At 41.1% G+C, this 22,924-nt stretch overlaps 1 pseudogene; it reads left to right on the top strand.

Moving 5' to 3' along the window:
- The first annotated feature begins 1,477 nt into the window (after positions 1 to 1,477).
- Positions 1,478 to 7,909, top strand: LOC144368957 (uncharacterized protein C2orf78 pseudogene; annotated as a pseudogene).
- The last annotated feature ends 15,015 nt before the right edge of the window (positions 7,910 to 22,924 follow it).

Below are 22,924 nucleotides of genomic sequence, written 5' to 3'. Positions count from 1 at the left end.
AATAATAATAAAATAAAAAAATTAATTGCCTCTTTGATTAAGACAAAATGAGACCTCAATGAGTTAACTTGTTTCTAACAAAAAGTTAAAATTTAAAAGTCCATGTTAACCTCTCTTTTCTTTGTTATCCATACTTTGTTATGTTCTCTTAATGTTCTAACTTTTCTCCTGGCCTTCCACCCAAACATGCAAGACAAAGAATGTGAGAAGCCCAAGATTCTATAGTGGCTGTTTGCATGGGGGAGGAAGTCACAGTAACTGCCACACTGGATCCTCTTACATAAGAAGAGAGAAAGGATCCTCAGTGCCTCTCACATATGAAAGAGGCTGATGGCAGAAAGTCTACATGACCAAGGAGCTGTCCTCAAGAAATTATAAGTTAAAGGAGCACAACAAAAATCCAGAGAGGGAAATTTTACAGTCAACTAAGTCTTCCACCTCTCTAGAGTTTCTGCTATTGCTCAGAGTTCATTTTTCAAAGAATCAACTCACAGAAAAAAAGACCCCTGCTTCTGCTAGTTAAGATAAAGTAATATCAATGTGTACAAGAATGCAGACTCAAGGCTTGTCCATGAAAAAATGTCTACAATGAAGAGGGATGGGGGAAGGAGAGCAGAAGAGAGTTACCAGTCTAAACTGGCCCAGCCCAGGCCAAAGAAAGCAGGGATCAATCAAGGAGAAACTAAAGAGAATCTTGGGCCACATCATTCCCCAGAAAATGCACTCAAGGAACTTCCCCCTAGGGCTGGGATTGTGGCTCAGTGGTAGAATGTTCGCCTAGCACGCATGAGGCACTGGGCTTGACCCATTAATAAAATCAAAGTATTGGGTCCATCTACAACTAGGGGGGAAAAAAACAACTTTTTAACCCCTTTCTGAATCCTTGAATACTGCAGGAACTTCACTAATCAAATCAACTTCTGTGGTTCCACAACCACTATACTTGCTCAAACTAGATGTCTTCCATCTCCAGGGATATTAACGGCATATGTTAATAGAGTAACGTATCACTATTACCTCTTATACTGTGAAGCATAATTTATAACATATTCATAATATTTTAATGAACATTTAAGAGGAACACAGAGATGATATCCCTAACACAAGAGCCTGGGGGAGGGGAGCCATGGGGTCAGCCCATTATGTCCCTCCTGCAGGGCTCACCTACCAGAACTGAGCCATTGAGTTTCTATTATAACTTTCCTGTCACTTTCTCCACCCAATCAACTCTCTTGTCATTTCCCCCACCCAATCCCACCTTCTCCTTCGGAGTCTGACCACTCTATTGGCTACTTCATACCTTTAAACGGCCAGGTTTGTGACATCATTCTCCCACCAAACCTACTGCCACCTGCTAGAATCTTAGGCTTGCCATGTAGTTGTAAACAAATTTGAATCATCGCAAGTGACCAGTGACCAGTAACCAGTCATTAGAGTGGCCAGTAAACAGTGACCAGTGAACCCCATACTGGGAAACATGCATTCTCTAGCCTCAGCCACCCACACATCCTCTGGGGTGATCTCCTCATCCTTTGTATCTACAATTGATGTGACCTCTTCTCTGACCATGTCAGGTGAGTAAAGAAACTTTTTAAAGTTTTTCATTAGACTTTGACCTGCCTCAATTTACTAATGGAGTCAAAAGGGCTTAGAATAATAGGGGAAAGGATGGAACTAGAAATCTGGACACCTAATTTCATTTGGAATTTGACATGTACTAGGTATAGAACTGGACTATCTGACTCTCTCACAAAATCTGTTTCCTGATTTGCTACATGAGGATAACAGATTGCCCATGTTCTGGTCCCTTACTTTTCTTGCATCTTGAGGGGCATGTTTATAGAGAATGAAATCAGATTTCATGGTTGTATTGTTTCAACTGAAAGAGACAAAACCTAGGCAGGGTGGAAACCAAGAGGTTTCCTCTGTAACAGTTTCCCTTCACCAAGATTTCCACTTCAGTATTTCAAATTTAGTGCTGTTCATAAAAGGGACATTCACATATTTGGGAGTTTTCTGTTTCACCTAGGTGAAAAAAGAAATAGGGAGAGAGGAGCACGAGGACAGGGCTGGAAGGAGGCAGATGTTCTTGGGAAAGCAAGTTTGTGACTGTTTAAGCACACGGTAACAGGAACTCGGTGGAGGAAGAAAATATAAAAATAAAGGAGAAGAAAATGTTAGAATTATAGAGATGAAGAGAATGATGTTCTCGATGAAAAAGAGGTTGGTTAAGATGGATGTGGAAGAAAAGCAAAGATCTTATTTAAACCAACAGACAGCATAGAGTGAATCGTCCCAGAGGCTGGTTTAGAGAATGTTTAGCTTAACAGAACAGCAAGGAAACTAAGACTTCACCTAGGGTATCACTGGGGTAAGCAGGTTATCCGAAAAGTCACACTTGGCTGTTACACTTTTTCTATGACCTCTTTCAACACAGATGATGTTGACAGTTTGAACATGAACATGTTAGAAGTATGTTTTAGAAATGATTCTTCCTCCAAACATGCCAAGCAAAGTGGTTCTAGACAGAGATGGGGAAATGGCATTTTCCATGTCCTATTTTGTTCTGATTTTTAAACTACAGGGATATCTAAAAAATGTTTTGTCCAAACCTGCATCAGAAGGACACATTCCTTTCTGTGATATAAGCTGTCAAGGTGAAGCTGTTTTCCATCTTTACAACGTTTTCTTTTCCTAAAAAGACAATATAGAAATAGTCATTGATGATTTCTAAATTTAAGAACCAAAAGAAAGAACTATATAAGAATAAAAATTCAAGCTCCCATCTCTAATTCCGAGTTTATTTAAATAATTATGTGAAGACTTTTTGTTTTGTCTACATTTCAAATAATTGTTTGGGGCTGGGGTGTATTAATATAAAAGGGAGAAGAAAATGTCAGAAGAAAAGACAAAAATTGTTTTAAATTTGTTATTTTATTATACTGTGATGGTTTTCTCAGACTTTAGAAACAAGACTTTTCTCTAAATGTGATAATAAACTAGGCTTCTATGATTTTGTTAAAGCATTTTTTCTGTTTTTTTAATAACCAAAAGGATTATCAGAAAATGTATTTATATCAATTGAAATATCTACCTAGTGGAATTAATGCCTTTTATTTGGTGTTGGTAATCCCTAGAGGAAGAGAAACAAGAACAATAATGACTTTACACTTATTGTTTTTTTCTCTAGTATGTACAAAATTTCTTTCGTCCTTCCTTTTTTCCTCATTCCCTTCTTCTTTCCCTCACTCCCTCCATTTCTCTCTCCTTCCCTCCCTGCCTTGGTCCTTATGCCTCCCTTCCTTCCTCTCATTCATTCTTTCTTTCTTCTTTTCTTCTCTTCTCTCCAGTTCTGAGGATTGAACACAGGGTCTCATGCATGCTAGGCAAGCATGCTACACAAGCTATATCTCCAGGATATTTTATTTGTTTTCTCAGATAGGATCTTCCTGAATTGCCCACAGTGGCTATCAATTCCTGGTTTCCTGCAATCCCACTGCCTCAGGCTCCCGAGTGCTGGGACCAGAGGCCCAGCACAGCATGCCCAGATTCATCCAGGGTTTTAGCTTTAGTTTTCCCTTCTCCACGTGGCTACCCATCTGTTCTTTACTTTACTTCAATTTCTGTTCACTTTACTTCAAATTTGTGTTCACTTTACTTACAATTACACACATTTTTAGTATAGTTTCTCTGTCTATATGTACTGCTTGAGAATGCATTCAAACTCACCTTCAATTATGAGCTTTGTTTTGATTAACAATATTCACTAAAATCAAAGAGAAACATTCACTTTCATAATATTGTATGCATGATAACAGAAGTCATTTCTTAGCAAATTTGATATACATTCACTTTTGCTCATATCGATATGTTCATTATTATGTAGTCATTCCTTTTAGTTCTGAGCTGTTTTTGACTTTTGCTTCTATCTTTCCAGAACATACTGTAACTCCCTCCAAAGGAAACTTTTTGTAATATCTATTTATCAGTTGTAGTTCAAGACAATACTTTTATTTTATTTATTTTTACGTGGTGCTGAGGATTGAACCCAGGGCCTCACATGTGCTAACCCTAACGTTAGCCCCCTAATGCTGAGCCATAACCTCAGCCCTCACATGAATCTTATGTAATATGACGCTTTTATTTATGGATGAATTATCACTATTGTTATTGTTATAACCACACTAAAGATGAGTAACCTGAAGCTCAGAAACTTTCAATTTCTTTCAAGAAGCATTCCTTGAGAAACTGAATTTCAGGTAGTCATTTTCATGTAGGATCAGCAGTTAGGCTGAAAGAGGGCAAAGATTGACGCTTAAATTATCATTTGGATGGTAAACCTGAACTCTAGGAAATATCACGTGACCTGGAAAAACAAAAGGAGATACTAAAGATCACTGTGGTGATAGCAGTACGATTTTCTATGAACAGGGGAAAACAAATTTCTCAATCTCCAGATTTCTGCTCTTTGCAACAAGAGTCCTGGCCAGGGAGAAACTTTCCATAATCTGTTGCTGATTTTGAACAAGTCAATCTCACTTCCCTGACCCTTGGTGTACTCATTTGCTAACTGGTAAGGTTGGGGTTTCCTCTGAGTTTGAAAATGCTTCAGTTCTAGGGCAAATTCATGAGTCAATACTAGGGCAGGCTCAAAGGAAAGGTAGGACAGGTAGAAGGATGCTTTTAGAGAACAAAGTGTGAAGCAGACCACTTGGGACTTCTGTGCCCAATTTGAGAGAAAAGGCAGGGAATCAGAAGAGTGCTTGCAGCCATCCTAAATGGAGTGACTTGGGGTCTCTCAATGATTATTGGAATGAGGGCCTTCCTGATTACTACAACATTAAGATGATATTGTTCCTCAAATATTGTAAGAATCTGCCTGTCTCATCAATATTTTCACCACCCTCTTCTTCCTACAGAACTTTTCCAAAATTCTTCTTTACATGGAAATGCTGATTCTCTGCAGCTGTCTCTTCCTGTGGTGACCAATGCAGCTTCCCTGACAGGAAGTGTCTGCAACTTCTCCAGAGCCTCTGCTCCAGCTGCCACTTCAGCATGGTTACTGCCCTCAACCTGTGGCACCTCCTTCCAGCCACTCATGGGCAGTGCCTACCTTTATCAACATGCTAGCACAGCCATGGTGTCTGGAGTTACTGGCCAGCACCAGACTCCCATGGCACCTGCCCCCTATCCAAGTATTTCTGAGTGGTATATCCCAGGAAGTGCTGAAAAGAGCTCATCCTCACTCAGGGACTTTAATATGACTGTCACTGACCAGAATACAGCAGATTCTTCCCTATCTATGACATTCCAGTATGACAAAACTTCCAAAGCCAATGTCATGATCCCTGGGTATCCACTACTATCTGGTAGGCTCGTCCAGGTGACACTACCTCAGATTCCAAATCAAGGACATTGCCTCTCACTACCCCACCAAGAAGGAAGCCAGGTCTACTACTATGATCAAAACTCTCTGGGGACTCTGCTCTCTGGAGAACATGACCCCTGCCTGCAATCCTATGGCTCTGTGCCATATGCAGGAAGTAGTGCCACTGCCCCTCAACCAGAAATGGTGACAGTGCTGAAGGAAGTTCAGCCCACAAATGTCCTACCATCAGTCCCTACACCTGTGACCTACTACTCTGTGTCCACTCAAAGCATAGAAAAAACACATTTTCAAGGTGAGTACAAACAGCAAAAAGGGGAAGGAATGAGATTACCATTCGAAAGGAGGGTCCAGTTTTCAGCTGGTAACTGTGGGTCCACACATCCCTAGAATTCAAGTGCTGAGATTTTAACCACAATCTTGTTCAGCAGTCCCCATTTTCAGACTCTGTAAGACAAGCATGCAGCACAGCGTAATGGCCACCCATGCATTTAAGAGACCTCTAGGAGCACACGGAAGGAAGCGGCTGTTCACTATTTTTGCACTCAGTCCAGCTACACAACCACACTATAAATACATTTCCCTAATTTTACTTTGGTTTAGAAAAATACATCAACACATATCAGGGTGTGACAGTTTAATTGTCCCTTAATTGACTGCAGGATTTAACCTCTGTATGTAGAGATGCTGTCCAAAGCAGGAGTCCAAAACCCCCGACCATTCACATTGATCTCATGAGCATCAGCTCCACCCTCTCCTAGGTCATGGTGTTAAGTGTTCTTACATTCTGGGGAGAGTGGAGAGAATTGAGAGGCCCCTATATGAGAGCGAGAGACTTCATGAAAGAGTTTTTCTGGGTTTCCCACAGAGGAGACAAGTGCTCTACCGGAAACCCATGCTGCCATGGTGATGAACCAGCCCAAAAGTAACACTTCAAGGGATCACCTGTAACTAATATGCAACTCTTAACAGATATCTGTCAGTGGTCCTTAAAAAGAGCTAATAGAAATGCTTTCTCCACAGTTGGTGGTTCCCCTGAAAGGTGTGGAGCTGGGAAGGGGGAGCATCCTACTTACCATCGTCCTTGATTCCTTTGCAGGGATGGAAACTTCCCTAGGGATGGAGGCTTCCTTGGGATTGCAACCTCCAAGTCAGACATTTTGTCTGCCACAGCCTCCAGAATTCTCATACATCTGCAATAACAGAAAAAGCCAGGGGCAGGAAATCACAAGTGCCTTAATGGGTCCTAGTGATCCAGTGAGGAACAGAAAACATAAAGCCTCAGAGTCTCCTCATGGAACTCCTCAGGCCAAAATGCAGCTAAGGGACCTAGAGTGTGCATTAGGAGGAGAAGTTGCTCACAGGGATGCAGACAGCAATAGGGCCAATGTGCACACGGCCAAGCACTGTAAGAGCAAAGCTCAGAAAGCTGCATCCAGCAGGAACAGCAAGGCTAAGGGCCATAAGCAAGAAAAGACCAAGAGACCCAGAGCAAACGACTCCAAGAAAGCCGAGGAGAGGAAGCAGCCAGGCAACAAAGTCGAGGCAGAAGACAAGCCAACGGTGCCCAAACTAAAGCGGAAGAGGAACCAACCTGAGCTTTGCCAAGAGTCCTTTAAAAAGCCTCGGAGCTGTCTCGGCATGCACATGTTGGAGTCGGTGCAGGTTTTCCACGCACTGGGGAAGAAGAATGATAAGAAAACTGGGCTCTCTTCCTCCCGGGCCCTGGGAAACTCAGGCAGTACCCAAGACAACCGTACATGCCCAGCTATGAAACCATGGCTGGTGGTTAAGGGTCCTGAGAAATCACAAGTCAAAGCCCAGAATCCAGATATCGGTGCTGAAGGAGAGGGTCCTGCTCCATCCATTGATGAGCCTCCACCACCTGGGAAGGTAAAATTGGTACCTTTGCCTTTTCTGACCCAGGAGAAACCTCCACCTCGACCAGCAATCAATAGGAGGCCACAGTCTCTGGCCTCACGGAGACCCACTGGGTCTTACCCTGCCCAGCCTGGCCCTGCTAGCTCAGCTCAACCCATGGCAGTCAACACATCCCAACCAGCTACTGCCAACCCATCTTGGATGCGTCCTGCCAAGCCAGCTCACCCCGTTTTGACTCATGCCATTCAGTCAGGTGTGAGTGCTTCTACCCAGCCTAGTGCCCCTCGGTCTGCTGCTTCTGGGCCTGCACCCTACAAAACATCATCTTGTACTTCTCTTCATTGGCAACCCGTTCCCAGGGTTGGGACCCAGCCCCAGTCACAACCACCCAAGCCTCAAAACCAATATCTCCTCCAAGACTTTGCCTTACAACCAATTCCATGGAGGAAACCTAATGTTCCTGGGCAAGTAGTATCAACTCCCATCACCAGACACCAGAGGCCAGAGCGGGAAGCCATGAAGAAGAAGGCTCAACAAGAGCGTGAGAATGCTGCCAAGTACACTGCTTTGGGGAGAGTGCAGGGTTTCCTTGAGAGGGAAAGAGAGATGGAGTTTTCTCGCTACTATGGCTACATAATGTAAGAGCTGCTAAGATCAGTGGTGCCACTTAGGGACCAAATAGTTTTCCACATGTATATAGATAGAGTGATACACATTTATTCTCAGATGCTTTCAACGTTTAATAAACTTATACAAATAAATGTAATATAATTCACTAATACATAATAAAGAGGCCTTCTGGTACCATTGTTAGAAAATAAAGAGGCCTTTGGGTCCTACATGGGTTCCAAATACTCTTCTCATATACACATAGATAGATAGATGAAAATTTTTTCAGAGTTGAAAAGGTAATATAGTTTAATAAAGAAATGCTATAGTATTGATAAGAGGGTAAGTAATAAAGAGGCTTTATATTGCCATTTGAATACCAAATAGTTTTCCACATATATATACAGAGAGGTACATAGATACAAAAGTGTTCACTTATACATGTTTAAGACTTAGTATACTTGAATAAAGAAATGTAATAGTATTCTTTGAGAGATAAGTAATAAAGATGCTTTCTGGTACTGCTTGGGCATCACATAGTTTTCCACATGTGTAGATACAAATTTTATAAATATGTAGATACAAAGATACAAATGAATTCATTCTAATATATTTTTAAAGTTTAGTCAAATTGAATAAAGAAACTCCATAGAATTGGTTAATAGATAATAAAGAGGCCTTGTGTTAGCACTTGGCTATCAAACATTTGTCCTCATAGACATATGAATATGTACTCATTCCAATATACTTTTCAAACTTAATAAAACTGAATAAAGAAATGTAATGGAATTGATTAATAGATAATAAACAGGAATTTTCAGTTTGAATGGCTGTTAAGTGTGGTCTATTTTGGTAGTGGTGGGGATCACAGCCTGCATGAGAAGAAAGGAACTCAAATTTGGCCAGGATAATAGAAGTAAAGGCTAGGAATGGGGGAAAGAGGAAGGCATGTATTCCAGCACTAGGAAGGCAAAAAGAAGAGATTGGTATGGGTTTACTGGAAGAATCAGGAATTGGCAAAATGGCTGACCAGTAACACAATGTTTGAAACTAGGGATAAAATGATAAAATGTCAAGCAAGTTGAAAATGATAGGAGACGGGTTCAGGTTGACCAGAAGAAATGCAAAAATCCAATAAAAACCTCTCATGGAGAATGGCCTAGTTTTTGGTCTACCTGAAAGGCATTTTACAAAAGAAGATTCAGGGCACATCTCCACCAGGTTTGGGTCACTTAAGATCCTAGCTGGGAAAGGTGAATACAAAACACGGGAAATCTACCAGCGGTGGTAGAGGGTTCACAGTTACCCTGAGGGAAGCTGATAACCTGGGACTTGGCCAAGTGAACTCAGCAGCGTGGGGCCCACCCAGAACATGGCCTGGAATAAATCACCATTGACTCAACACCCATGCACCAGGGCAGCAGAGAGGCACTACTTGAATAAACCTTCACACACAAGGCCAGTATCACTCTGACAATTTACTAATGGTTGAGAAGCAAGGCCTCAATCTGAGGCTTGTGTCCTCAAGTCCTCAGTGTTGGCAACGGCCCCCTGCAGGCAGCCAACCTGGTTTTCAGAGCACAGCATAGAGATGTTGGGGTAGAGGGTGAAGGAGAGAGATCACACTTGAAAGGGGGTTAAATACTGAACTGAGAAGCCTGTCAGGTCCTCTTCCATTGATTCTGGTAAGCGCTGTCTTCAGCGACCATTGCCATGAACGGAAGCCCACAAGAAAAACATCACTCCTTGGCTTCCATCTCCACCCAATGCAAGCACAGTGCGCATGCACAAAGAGAAACCTGCCAACAGCTGCAGGATCCAGCAGCCCCAACAACTTTCACCCATTCCCTCAAAATTGCCAGTCACCATCTTCACCACTCTTCCCACAGGAGTCATCACCTTTTCCCTCATTTTGGAAACTTCCAGAGATATTTAACCCCAAAATGTATGTATCACAATTTGTTAAATTATCTGACCCACAGATTTGAAATGTAACCTCTATGACATATTAAATTCCTATGTGTATTTGCATTCTCCTTTGTAGGATTTGCCTGGCTTTCTTGCTTTTCCTATTTACCAGGTCTCTGGAATATTTTTCATCATGTGTTTCATTTTTTTTTAATTCAGTATTCTTTCTGAGAGTATCTATTACGTTCATTCATGTTTTCCCTTTTAGATTAGTCTTCTTTTGATTTCTACCATCTCCTCTAATGTCCATTTATGTTGTTCCTTTTTATTATGAAACATAAAACTCAACATTTAGACCATTTTTATGTGGATAACTCTATAGCATTAAGTAGATGCACGATGTTGTTCGAGCATTATCCACTATCCAAATCCAAAACTTCTCACCATCCCAAACAGAAAGCTATATACATGATATAATTTTCCATTCCCCTCTCAGATTCTGTCCTATTTTGCATTGCGTGGCCTTCTGTCTTTTAGCTAGTTTTGAAAGAGTGGGCTACCATCTGATGTGCTTGGGGGGTTCTTTTCTGACTTGTTTTCGTCCTCTGAGAGGATGCTATTCTCCTTTTTCTTAGAATACCTGTATTTGGGATTTGGTTTCCTTCTTTTCTTGCTATGCACTTTGATGCAAAATTCATTTTCTTTGTAAAAGTATGGTTGAGGATAGAGTTTCTTATGTGATGGAACTGCAACTTCCACCTCTCCTTCGTCCATGTATTCTTCTTCCCTCCAGTTCTGTCCCTTCTCCATTCTCCCTTTGCTCTCCTCCTTCTCCTCCTCCTCTTCCTTCTTGAAGTATTAAAAACAGGTCGACTTATTTTCTAAAATTTTCTGGCTGTTTCCACAGGGAGGTTTATCCTTTGTGTCTATTGTTCCTCCCAGCGATTTGTCCTCTGGATGAGGCCTTTTCTGAAAAGGAGCGTTCTATGTTCATTTTTCAAGACACGTTAGGTTCTGGACAGCATCAGCCCCCTTCCGATATGAATGTGGAACATTTGTACTTACAGCTGCTCCTCAGTTTCCACAGAGAATTGCACCCAGGACCCCTCAAAGACACCAAATTCCATAGAGTTGAAGAGAGACTGCACACATTCAAATTATCTAAATCATCTCTAATTACTTATCATAACTACAATGTAAATGCTATGTAAATAGCTGTTGTACCATATTGATTATAAAACGTATAGTACACATTGTAGGACACCTACTGCACTCACTTTGGGGTTGGCCAGAACCCCTCTCAGTTTCAGCTGCTCTTCTCCTGCTGGCCCACAGTGCTTTGCAGGAATGCCTGCTGGAGCTTTCAAAGCCTCCTGTCTCCCATTTCCTCTGCTGCAAGGGCTGCTGCCAGGCAGGTCTGGTGCCTCCTGCTGGTGGTTTGCCCTATCCTCTTGTTCTGAGGTCCCTAGAAAACACTGTGTTCTCTACTTTTGTGGTAAATGCTACTCCAGGGTTTGGCTTTCTCTCATCTATTTCCATGGCCTCTAGGCCAAAGGTATCTTTTGTTTGGGAGAATCTCTTTGTTTTGGGAGACTCCAATCTGCACTGCTGCCTGCACCTTTCTGAAATCTTGATGGATAACATAATTATCTTAAATTGAGAACATTGCAGGTTTCAGTTCCCTGAAGCAGAGCTTCATTTCCCCCAAACTAGGTAACACACTGAGGCAGACTGTGAGTCCCCTGTAAAGACCATGGCACCTGGTGTCTTTGCTTGCTATGTTGGTGTTTGAGTGAGAAGCAATCTCAAGGTTCATGGGGGAGGGATATCTGGCCACAGGAAGAGGGAGTAGTCTGTAGGACAGGTGGAGAATGGGGACATGGCCTCTAGTCCAAATGTGTCTTTCTTTTCTTTGTATCTTCTTTCTGAACACATTTGAGAATGAGTCTCCTATTTGCTCTCCTTCCCTTGCGGGTGGGGGCGGGGTGTCCGGTCTATACACAGTTTCCTTGTCTTCCTTAGGGTCATCTTTCCAGTTGTCCAGGCCAGAAACCTTTGACATTCTTTGACTCCTTTCTCTCTCTCCCAATGACACACTTGCAATTTTAGTAAATTTCATCTGCCCTCTCTTCACATCACATCTAGAACCTACGCACTTCTAACTCCATACCCCCATTTCTGCTCTAACATAATAATCCATAACCATTTTCTGCCTTTCTCTATCCATCATAGGGGACATGCACATTTTCCACAAAAAGACCAATAGATGGTAAATACATAACTGTTTGTGAGCCAGATTGTCTCTGTCTCCACAGCTCCACTCTGCACTTGTAGCATGAGCGTGGCCATGCAAAATAGGAGATCACATGGACATTAGCTGTGTTTTAATAAAACTTTATTCACAAAAACAGGCTGTACTGCTTCACAGACTCTGGCTCTGCCTGATCCACTGCTATGCTCCCTTTCATTCCCTCCAGTCCAGACCCCCTGAGCCCACTTGATGTTCCAAGCCTAAAAAACACTCCTCACCTCTTTCAAGCCTCTTCTAAATTGTACCTTTCAATGAGGCTTTGTCTGAAACTGCAATCACCTCTCAGGGTTTTTCCCTTCCTTCCATCTGATTCCCTTCACCAGGGACCACATCTCCTGTGGTGTTGGGAACCTTTCAATACACTGTGTAATTTAATTCTATGTTGTCTTTATGATTTAGACTTTCCATAATCCCTTGGCCGTCAATTCCTAAAATGTAAGACCCTTGAGGGCACAAAATTTTCTCATATGTTGTTCATTTCCATGTGTCCCATGTCTTAAACAGTGTCTCAAAAATAAGAGCTGATCAGTACATGTTTGTTGAATGGCATACACCCAAAGGGCTTAAAACCAGCATACTATACTAATGCTGACACATTCATGTTTACAGCAGCTCAATTCATAATAGCTAAATCATGGGACCAACAGAGCCCTTTAACAGATGAATGGATAAAGAAAATGGGGTATCTATATACAATGGAATATTACTCAGTGATAAAGAAGAATGAAATCATGGCATTTGCCAGTCGATGGATGGAACTGGAGACTGTCATGCTAAGAGAAATAAGCCAATCTCCCAAAAGCCAAAGGCTGAATTTTCTGTGATACGCATAGATACTAACACAGAATGTTGGGGGATGGGGGGGTGAAGAGAAGAAGTTCATTGGATTAGAGAAAGAGGATGGAGGGATGGAAGAAGGTGGGAATAGGAAAGGCACTAGAATGAATTGGACGTAGGTTTTCTGTGTTCATGTGTGAATACATGACCAGTTAACTGCACCACACAAACAACCACAAGAATGGGAAGTTAGGGATACCTGGGTTGGACAGCTGAACATTGGGACCAAGGGCTAAAGGTGAGAGACTGAAAAAATGCAGACCACCCAGGCACTGCTTATTTCTCCAGCTCTGACCTGCTGTTGTACCAGGGGTCTAATCAGACCTCTGTCTGTCTCCCTCCTGAGTAGAACACAGGACTCATCTAAACAGCCTTTCTACACCAGCTCCTCTCCAGGTAGCCAGACAGAAGTTCCAGAACAGGACTGTCTCCTGGGACATTGACTCAGCAGACAAGTTCATTGGTGGCAGGGCTACCACTATTGGTGTGATGAGATCAGAGACTGGTTTAAAATTGTGTTTAGAGAAATGATGTTTCTCTAAACTCCTCCCCCAAATCCAAACAAACACAAAAGAATGGAAAGTTATACTCCATGTATGCCTAATATGTCAAAATACACTCTATTATCATGTATAAACAAAATGATCAATAATTTTTTAAAAAAAAAACTTTTAAAATTAAAAATACAAAAATGTTACAGTGGTTGCTTATTAGCCACTTTATAAAGCCAGCTTGACCACTGGTATGGCAGTGACATCTAAATCAGAATCTAAATATGTGTCTGGCCAGGTTCACTTCACCTTGCCAAATTGTTATCTATCGGATCTCCATGATATGTGGAGGTTAGATCCTCACAGTCACCTTCCCCTCACCTTCCTGTGGCCTCCACCCGCCCCCACTCTCATTTTCTCCTCTCCCTGGGTTGGCATTGATCTCTGTCCCTGGTAGGAACCCATCTCTCAAGCAACAGCTCTTCTCCTATGCCTTTTAAGGCCATTGGCTCTTCTGTTTCATGGTCACCTTCCCTCTTCCTCTTTGTCTTGTGAGGCTCTGAGGGGTCACCCACTCATTCCTGCTTCTTTGACTCCACTCCAATCTGAGTGTGGGAGTATGCTGAGCTATACACCATTAAAGGATGTTCCTCTAAACTCCTCCCCCAAAACCAAAAAAACACAAAAGAATAGAAAGTCGTAGTCCATGTAAGCCTAATATGTCAAAATGCACTCTAATATCATGCATAAACAAAAAGAACAAATAAATTTTAAAAACTTTTAAAAATTATACATACAAAAAAGTTACACTTTTCTGCTTACTACCCATTTTATATAGTAAATGCGTAAACCAAGTAGAAAATGATAAAATCACTGACCTGAAGTACACCAAAGAACCCTAAGGTTTCTTATGGCATTTAACTCTTTTAGAAATTCTCAACCTTGAGATGAAACTTTTAACTGAAACAAAGATTTTGAATTACTTAATATAAATTATATAGCGCATATCTAACTAGCCATAAAAAAGGAACACAGTATTCATAAAATAAGACCAATCCATCAAGTACACATTTAATCATTAATTTTAACAGACACACATATTAAAGATCTTTCCACGCATGAGAAAAAACATGTTTTCCCAATCTGTCATTTCCTTGCTGACAGGAGATACCAGTCTTTAAAGAAACTATAGGTCGTGCTCCAAACCACAGATTACTCTTCATCTTATGGTTTTACATGTATGGTTTTACTGTCACCTTTTTCTTGAATGCCCACATTTTGTGGGCTTAATGCCCACCTCTTGAAAGGATATATCACCTCCCTTCTGAAGGGACAACATCATCAGGTAATCCCAATTCCATGTGAAAAAGAAGATAATTTACCTACAATAATAATGTACAGTTTTAAAAATTGCAATGCATTTGTGTATTTACCTATATCTGAACCAGTTCATCCCATCTTTGTCTTCCCAAGTATCTACTTTTCAAATTCTGTCTTTTTATATTCCCAATGGGTTCACAGCAAACATCTTACCAGTGTGAACAATTTTCTTTAATACACATTCCATTTCTCCTTTCTGATAACCTCCGTTCCCTAGCAATGTTCCACATAGGCTGCTGGAGTGTTTCAATGCATGCAACCCACCTAAATCCTCCAAAAGATCTCGCTGAATTTTTTAAACATATTTATATTTGAGCCTAAGTGGACACAGTATCTTTATTTTATTTTTGTGTGGTTCTGAGGCTCAAACCCAGTGTCTCATGCATGCTAGAGAGCACTCTACCACTGAGCCACAACCTCAGCCCCCATGCTCAGCTTTTAAAATTATTTGTCCTTCTGATGGCTCTAAGCCAACATCTATGAAATCTATCAAAACAGGATGTGTTCGTTTTCATTGTAGATCCACTGACAAGTATAGATTCCCAAACATGATAGCTAATGAAGGCATCTAACCTTGAGGCTTTATGCTTCTACCAAGGACTGCCTTTTGACGAAAGCTTGGTCCCAGGTACATAATGGTTGGTTTAGCTTTGCACATCGTGGTTATCACCATAATTGGCTAGACCATCCATGGAACTGATTTGGGGCACAAGGAGACAACATTGACCTCAGTAATATGTGAGCAACCGGGAATATATGTTGAATATTACTGGGGTCCCAAAACAATCTCGGCATTGAAAAGGGAGCTGTAAGCAAGTCAGAAAATCTCCTGTCTTTCTGGACATCATATTCTAGTGGGCACTGAAAGACAATACACCAACCAAACCATATCAGAGAGAGGTAAGGACTATCAAGAAAACTGAAACAAGACCAACTGATACAGGGTAACTGGGTAGCTCCTTAGAATGGATGGACAGGGAAGTTCTCTCTGAGGAGGTGACATGAATGATAAGATGGTGAAGAGCACTACAAAAGCACCTCATGAGAGTAATCAGCTGGGCAAAGGTCTGGAGTGGAACTGCAGAAGTTCTGAGGGTGTGGCTGGAGAGTAGCAAGGAAGAAGGAAAGTGGGAGATGAGGACAGAGAGGCGACAGTGGATGAATCACTCTGCAATCTAGGTAAAGAGTATGAATCCTAATCCCAAGCCTCATGGGAGGTCATTGGAGGATTTTAGTATTTTCTCCAGATACCTAATACATGCAGAGGAAAATAGAAACAGGAGTAAAAGCTATTTGGAGCAACTAAGAAGTAGTTGACACTAATAAAATGTGACAGTTTTTCGTAGGACCTATGTACCATATGGATGCTTGAGGGTTTACAATCTTTAATCAAACTGAGAAGAGAATATGGAAGGACCTGAGTGATAGATAGTATGGTATGGTGAACCAAGATGAGTCTCAGTCATCCTGATCATTACAAAATGTAGCCATGGGGTTGTCCCCTAGGACAATAATCTCAGTATTAAAACAGATGATTTAGGTCGGGGATGACCTGATGCTATGTTATACCAAGGCTCTTTTGGTTCTTCAGACGACATTTTAGACTAGTTTTAGAGTGTATGATGATGCTGAGACTGCAAGATAGAATTAAGTGGAAGGAATTATGAAAACAAATTGTTATGAAGTCTGGGAACACGAGAGGCAAACAGCAGTTGAACCTGTATATTTCAGTATGTACAAATTATATTGCTCTCAATAGATGATCTTACCACATGCTATAAAGTTGGCTCTGGAATGTCCCATAAACATTTAGCCTCCAGCTTGGCACTAGTGGGAAAGGTGGAACCTTTAACAGGTGGGGCTTAAACCAAGCACAATGTTGTATGTCTATAATCCCAGCTTTCTGAGAGGCTGAGCACAATGATCTCAGGTTCCAGGCTGGTCTGAGCACCTGAGCAAGACCCTGTCTCATAATAAGATTTTAAAACAGGAGCTGGTGAGGGCTCATAATCCCTAGTACTGGAAAAAAGGGTGGGGGGTGCCTAGTAGGATATCTTCTGGTCATTGAAGTTTGAGAGTTTCCAGTATTGAAGGGGACAATAGGGCCCAATACCTCCTCTTCACCATCCTTCTCTCTCTTTTCCATCCAGGTCGTGAGGTAAGGAACTTGTTCCACCATGAAATCCCTTTCATCATGTGCTGCTGCCTTGCCAACTCACTATGGACTGAATCATCCAAAGCGGTGAAACAAAAGAAATCCTTTCTCTTTTATAGGGTGATTATCTAAGGTGTTTGTTACAGTAACGGGAAGCTAACAATACACCACATTCCTCCTGGTTTTACACTTACTGCTTTTGAATGATGTCGATATGACAAACCTCCAAAACAGTGTGGCCTTTGAAGAAGATCAGGGGGAAGAAGGAAGAATACTAATAACATTGATCTGTCCCAATACATCCTTTACTAGTGACAAGACAATCCCTGGGAAGAAAGCAAACATCAAACAATGATAGGACAATCCCTGGAAAGGGCAAGCATTGATCCTTTCCCAATATATCCTTCTCTGTGGCAGTGCAATAGACCCTCCACTATTGCCCTGTAAAAACACTGCTTAGTTAAAAAAAAAAAATTCTAATTTTCCAAACTTTTCCCTGAATGTCCATGTCCTATTACAGTCTTCAAACTCAAGTCACCTCCCAGGGTGTAACCTACATACATCCTGACTGCTCCTGTTATGGGTGGCCATTTTCTAACCAGAAAGTGTGTCCACCTGATGCCTGACTCCTCAGCTGAATGAAAGCTGCTGAATTCATGAGATCTGCACTTCTCCCCATCCCCGCCCAACTTGCTCCTTTTCTCAGTCACATGAAATGAACCATACAAGTTGGGAAGTGATCATTAAACATCTGTCACTCCTTTGGCCCTTTGAGGACAGGGGAACCCCCAGCCACAACTCACACAGCTACTGCTAAACCTTTAAAATGACTGCAACCCTACCTCCCTCCACACCCTACAAAAAGAGACCCTTGAGGCCCCCTAACTCCACTTTGACTCTCAATGACAGCATGTGACCCCAAAACAACCCCAGCCCTGGGCTAGGTTCTTGTGGCCTTATGTCACCAGTGCAAGGATCTGCATCAGATTGTCTATTGGCTTTCAAGGCATCTTCTTTCTGAACTCCTCCCCTCACCCTTGCCATCCTCTTCCCAATCCCTCCCCTCCCCAACACCCTACAGCCCTCTGGATAGGAGACCTCTTTGCCATTTTGTTCCCAGAGCCAACACTGGCTTTCACATTCTAGAGAGGTAACCCCGTGTCAGGTACCCACCAGATAGACACCCTGCCTAGAGACTCCACCTTTTGACTAGCCAGGACCCTGGAGTTCCCCATCATTGAGACTTGAGTGAGGACATTCTCCTCTTCTCCGGTGTAACAGTCCCATCCAGAATCCTTTGACATCATTTGGCTCCTATCTTTCTCTCCCAACTGCACACTCAGAATATTAGCAAATTCCAAATACCATTTGCGCTCTCTTCAAATTGCATCTAGAACCTATCTATTTCTGAGTACATCCCTTCATTTCTGCTCTCACATAACCCCTAACAATTTCCTGCCTGTCTCTATCCATGTTAGGGGTCACAACCACTTTGTGTATAAAATGCTGGGTAGATGTCAGTGTTTATGAGCCAGATTTTCTCTGTCTCTACAACTCCACTCTGCACTTGTAGAAAGAATGTGGCCATGAAAAATAGGTAATCACATGGACATTAGTTGTGTTCTAATAAAACTTTATTCACAAAAACAGGTTGCACTGCTTCACTGACTCTGGCTCTGCCTGATCTACTGCTATGATCCCTTCACTCACTGCACTCTAGACCTACTCAGCCCACTTGCTGTTTCATGGCTGGATTGCTCTTATCCTTTAAGACTTCTGTCAAATGGAATCTTTTCAATGAAGATTTCTCTGACTATTCTATTTGAAACTGCCATCACCTCATATTTTTTCTCCATTACTTGTGTCTGATTCCCTTCACTACAGCCCACTTCTCCTGTAGTGCTCTGAACTTCAAGTACATTATGTAATTTACTTCTTTGTTATCTTAATGGCTTATACTCTCCATCACTCCCTTGCCATCATTAAAATGTAACATACTCGAAGGTAAGAAAATTTTGATATATCATACATAGATGAGACATAATTTCTCAACTTTCTGAGTGTACATGTTATAAAATCATATTGGTCATGCAGTCACATGCCTTCTTCTTAAGGGACAACTTCATCAAGTAATTCCAACTCCAATTCACTTCCATGCACCCCATTTCTTAAACAGTGTCTAGAACATAGAGGTAATCAAGACATGTTTGTTGAATGCCTGAATAAAAGAACTTTTTGAAGGAGTATAAGTAGAGTGGCATGCAATTCTTTCTGCCTCAAAGAAAGTTATAGTGTTATCTCAGTCCTTGGCATATATCCAAAGGATCTAATATCAGCACACTATAGTGTCATGGCTACATCAATGTTTATAGAAGTTCAATTCACAATAACTAAGTTAAGGAACCAACCTAGGTGCCCTTTAAAAAATGAAGGGGTAAAGAAAGTGTTGTATATAGGGCCATATAACTCACAATGGCATATAACTCAGCCATGAAAAAGAATGAAATTATGGCATAGGCCAGTAAATGGATGGAACTGGAGACTATCATGCTAAGTGAAGTAAGCCAATCTCCCCAAACCAAAGGCCAAATGTTCTCTCTGATATGCAGATCCCCAAACACAATGCCCGTTGGGAGAGGGAAGAATACAAGTTCATTGGATTAGATAAAGAGGAATGAAGGGATGGAAGAAGGTAGGAATAGCAGACAGTAGAATGAATCAGACAGAAATTTTCTATTTTCATATGTGAATACAAAACCAGTGTAACTCCACTTCACATACAACCACAAGAATGGGAAGTTATGATCCATGTATATATGTCACTAGCACACGCATGTAATCCCAGTGACTCAAGAGGCTGAGACAAGAGGATCACGATTCAAAGATAGACTCAGCAATGGAGAGATGCTAAGCAACTCAGTGAGACTCTGTCTCTAAATAAAGTACAACAATGGGATGGGGATGTGGCTAAGTGGTCAAGTGACACTAAGTTCAGTTTCTTCTACCCAGCCCCAAAATTACATTCTGCTATCACATATAACTAAAAAGAAGAAATAATTTTTTTTAAAAGTTAATAATTAGAAATACAAAAAAGCTATATAGTCTGCTTATAAGCCACTTTGTAAAATAATTGTGTAAACTAAATATAAAATCATAAATCCTTAACCTGAAGTGCACCAAAGGACCTAAAGTTTCTTATGTCATTTCACTCCTTTTGACATTCTCAACCTTGAGATGGGAACTTTTACATAAAATAAGGATTTTGAATTTTTTGAAACTAAATTGTATAATTCATTGCTAACTAGCCAGAAACAAAGGAACAAAATATGTCTAAAATACAACTGATTCCTTATGTACACATTTAATTATTAATTTTAACAGACACACATATTAGAGATCTTTCCAGGCATGCATAAGAATATGTTTTCCAAACCTGTCATTTTTCTTGATGACAGGAGATACACTCTTTAAAGAAACTATAGGTGGCGCTCCAAAGCACAGATTAATCTCCATGTTATGGTTTTTAAGTAGCTTTCTTTTTTTTTTTTAATTTTTTAGTTATTCATGACAGTAGAATGCATTTTTGCACTTTGACATATCACACAGAGAAGAGATATCATTTCTCATTTTTCTGAGAGGACATGTTATAAAATCATACTGGTCATGAAGTCACATGCCGTTATCTTCTTAAGGGACAACTTCATCAAGTAATTCCAACTCCAAGTAAAAAGACATAATTTGCATGCTACAATAATGTACAGCTTAAAAATTCCAATGCATTTGAGACACTTTCTTATATTTGAACCACATCGTCCCATCTTTCTCTTCCCAAGTATTTACTTTTCAACTTCTATCATTTTATATTCCCAATGGATTCACAGCAAACATATTACCAGGATGAACAATTCTTCAACAATTTCATTCCATTTCTGCTTTCAGAGAATCCCCATTCCCTAGCATTGTTCCACAAGGCTGCTGTAGGATTGCAATACATGCAACTCACCTAGCAATCTCCGGAGGAATTTCCTCAACTTTAAAGTTATTTGTCCTTATGAGAGCTCTGAACCCTCATTGATGGAAGCCACAAAACAACAGGAACTGTATTTTTCATTGTAGATCCATTGGCTAACATGGACTCATGACCATGATAGCTAATGAAGGCATCTAGCCTTGAGGCATTATGCTTCTGCCTCTGACTGCCTTGTGCAGAAGACTTGGACTCAAGAACCTACCAGTTGGTTTCTCATTGTGTATCTTGATTATCACCAAACTTAGCTAGGCCTTCCATAAAATTGATTTTAGGCACAGTGAGACAACATTTATATCATATATATATGTGAACGACCAGGAATATGTATTGAATATCCACTGGGGTCACAAAAGAACATAGGTGCTGAGAAGGGAGCTGTAAGCAAGTCAGAAAATCTCCTGTCTTTCTGGACATCATATTCTATTATGAAATGAAAGACAATAAACCCAAAGCATATCAGAGAGAGAGATAAGGACTATCAAGAAAACTGAAACAAGACCAACTGATACAGGGTAACTGGGTACCTCCTTAGAATGGATAGACAGAGAAGTTCTCTGTGAGGAGGTGACATGAATGATAAGATGGAACCAGCCAAGTGAAGAGCACTACTAAAGCACCTCATGAGAGTAATCAGCTGGGCAAAGGTCTGGAGTGGAACTGCAGATGTTCTGATGGTGTGGCTGGAGAGTAGCAAGGAAGAAAGAAAATGGGAGATGAGGTCAGAGGGGCCACAGTGGCTGAATCACTCTGCAAACTAGGATAACTCATAATCCCCAGTACTGCAAAAAAGAGTATGAATTCTAATTCCAAGCCTCATGGGAGGTCACTGGAGGATTTGGGGTATTTTTACCAGATACCTAATACATGGAGAGGAAAATAGAGATAGGAGTAAGGAATATTTAAAGCAACTATGAAGTAGTAGACACTAATAAAATGTGACAGTTCTGGATAAGACCTATGTACCATATGGATGCGTGAGGGTTTCCAATCTTTAATAAAACTGAGAGGAGAATGTGGAAGGACCTCAATGACAGATAGTATTGTAAGGTGAACCAATATGAGTCCCAGTCTTTCTGATCAGTACAAATGTAAGGATGGGGTTGCCCTTGGGACAATAACCTCAGTATAAAAAGTGAGGGTTTAGGTCAGGGGAGGACTTAATGCTAAGGTCCAGAGTGTTGGACCTAGACTCCTTAAATTCTTCCGACCACACTTCAGACTAGTTTTAGAGGGTATGATGATGCTGAGACTGCAAGCGAGATGGAATGATGAAAACAAATTTTTATGAAGCTTGGAAACAGGAGAGGCAAACAGCAGTTGAACCTGCATATTTCAGTATGTATAAATTATATTGCTCTCAATAATGATCTTACCACATGCTATAACGTTGGATCTAGAATGTCCCATAGAGGTTTAGTCTCCAGCTTGGCACTACTGGGAAATGGTGGAACCTTTAAGAGATGGGGCCTTAACCAGGCACAATGTTGTATGTCTAAAATCCCAGCTACCTGGGAGGCTGAGCATAATGATCTCAGGATCCAGACTGGCCTGAGCACCTGAGAAAAACAATATCTCAAAAATAAGATTTTAAAAGAGAAACTGGTGATAACTCATAATCGCCAGTACCGGAAAAAAGGGCGGGGTGCCTAGTAGGATATCTTCTGGTCATTGAGGTTTGAGGGTTTCCAGTATTGAAGGGGACACTAGGCCCAATACCTTCTCTTCCCCATGCTTCTCTTTCTCTTCATCCAGGTCCTAAGGTAAGCAGCTTGTTCATGAACTCCCATTCATTAAGTGCTGCCTTGCCAACTGACTATGGACTGAAACATCCAAAGCTTTGAAACAAAGAAATCTTTGCTCTTTTATAGGGTGATTATCTCAGGTGTTTGTTACAGTAAGAGAAAGCTAACAATACACCACATTCCTCCTGGTTTTA

The sequence above is a fragment of the Ictidomys tridecemlineatus genome, chromosome 12 (genome assembly GCF_052094955.1).
Source record: "Ictidomys tridecemlineatus isolate mIctTri1 chromosome 12, mIctTri1.hap1, whole genome shotgun sequence".
Lineage (NCBI taxonomy): Eukaryota > Metazoa > Chordata > Mammalia > Rodentia > Sciuridae > Ictidomys > Ictidomys tridecemlineatus.
The sequence above is the reverse complement of the archived record's forward strand: the minus strand, read 5'-3'. Positions and strand labels throughout refer to the sequence as shown.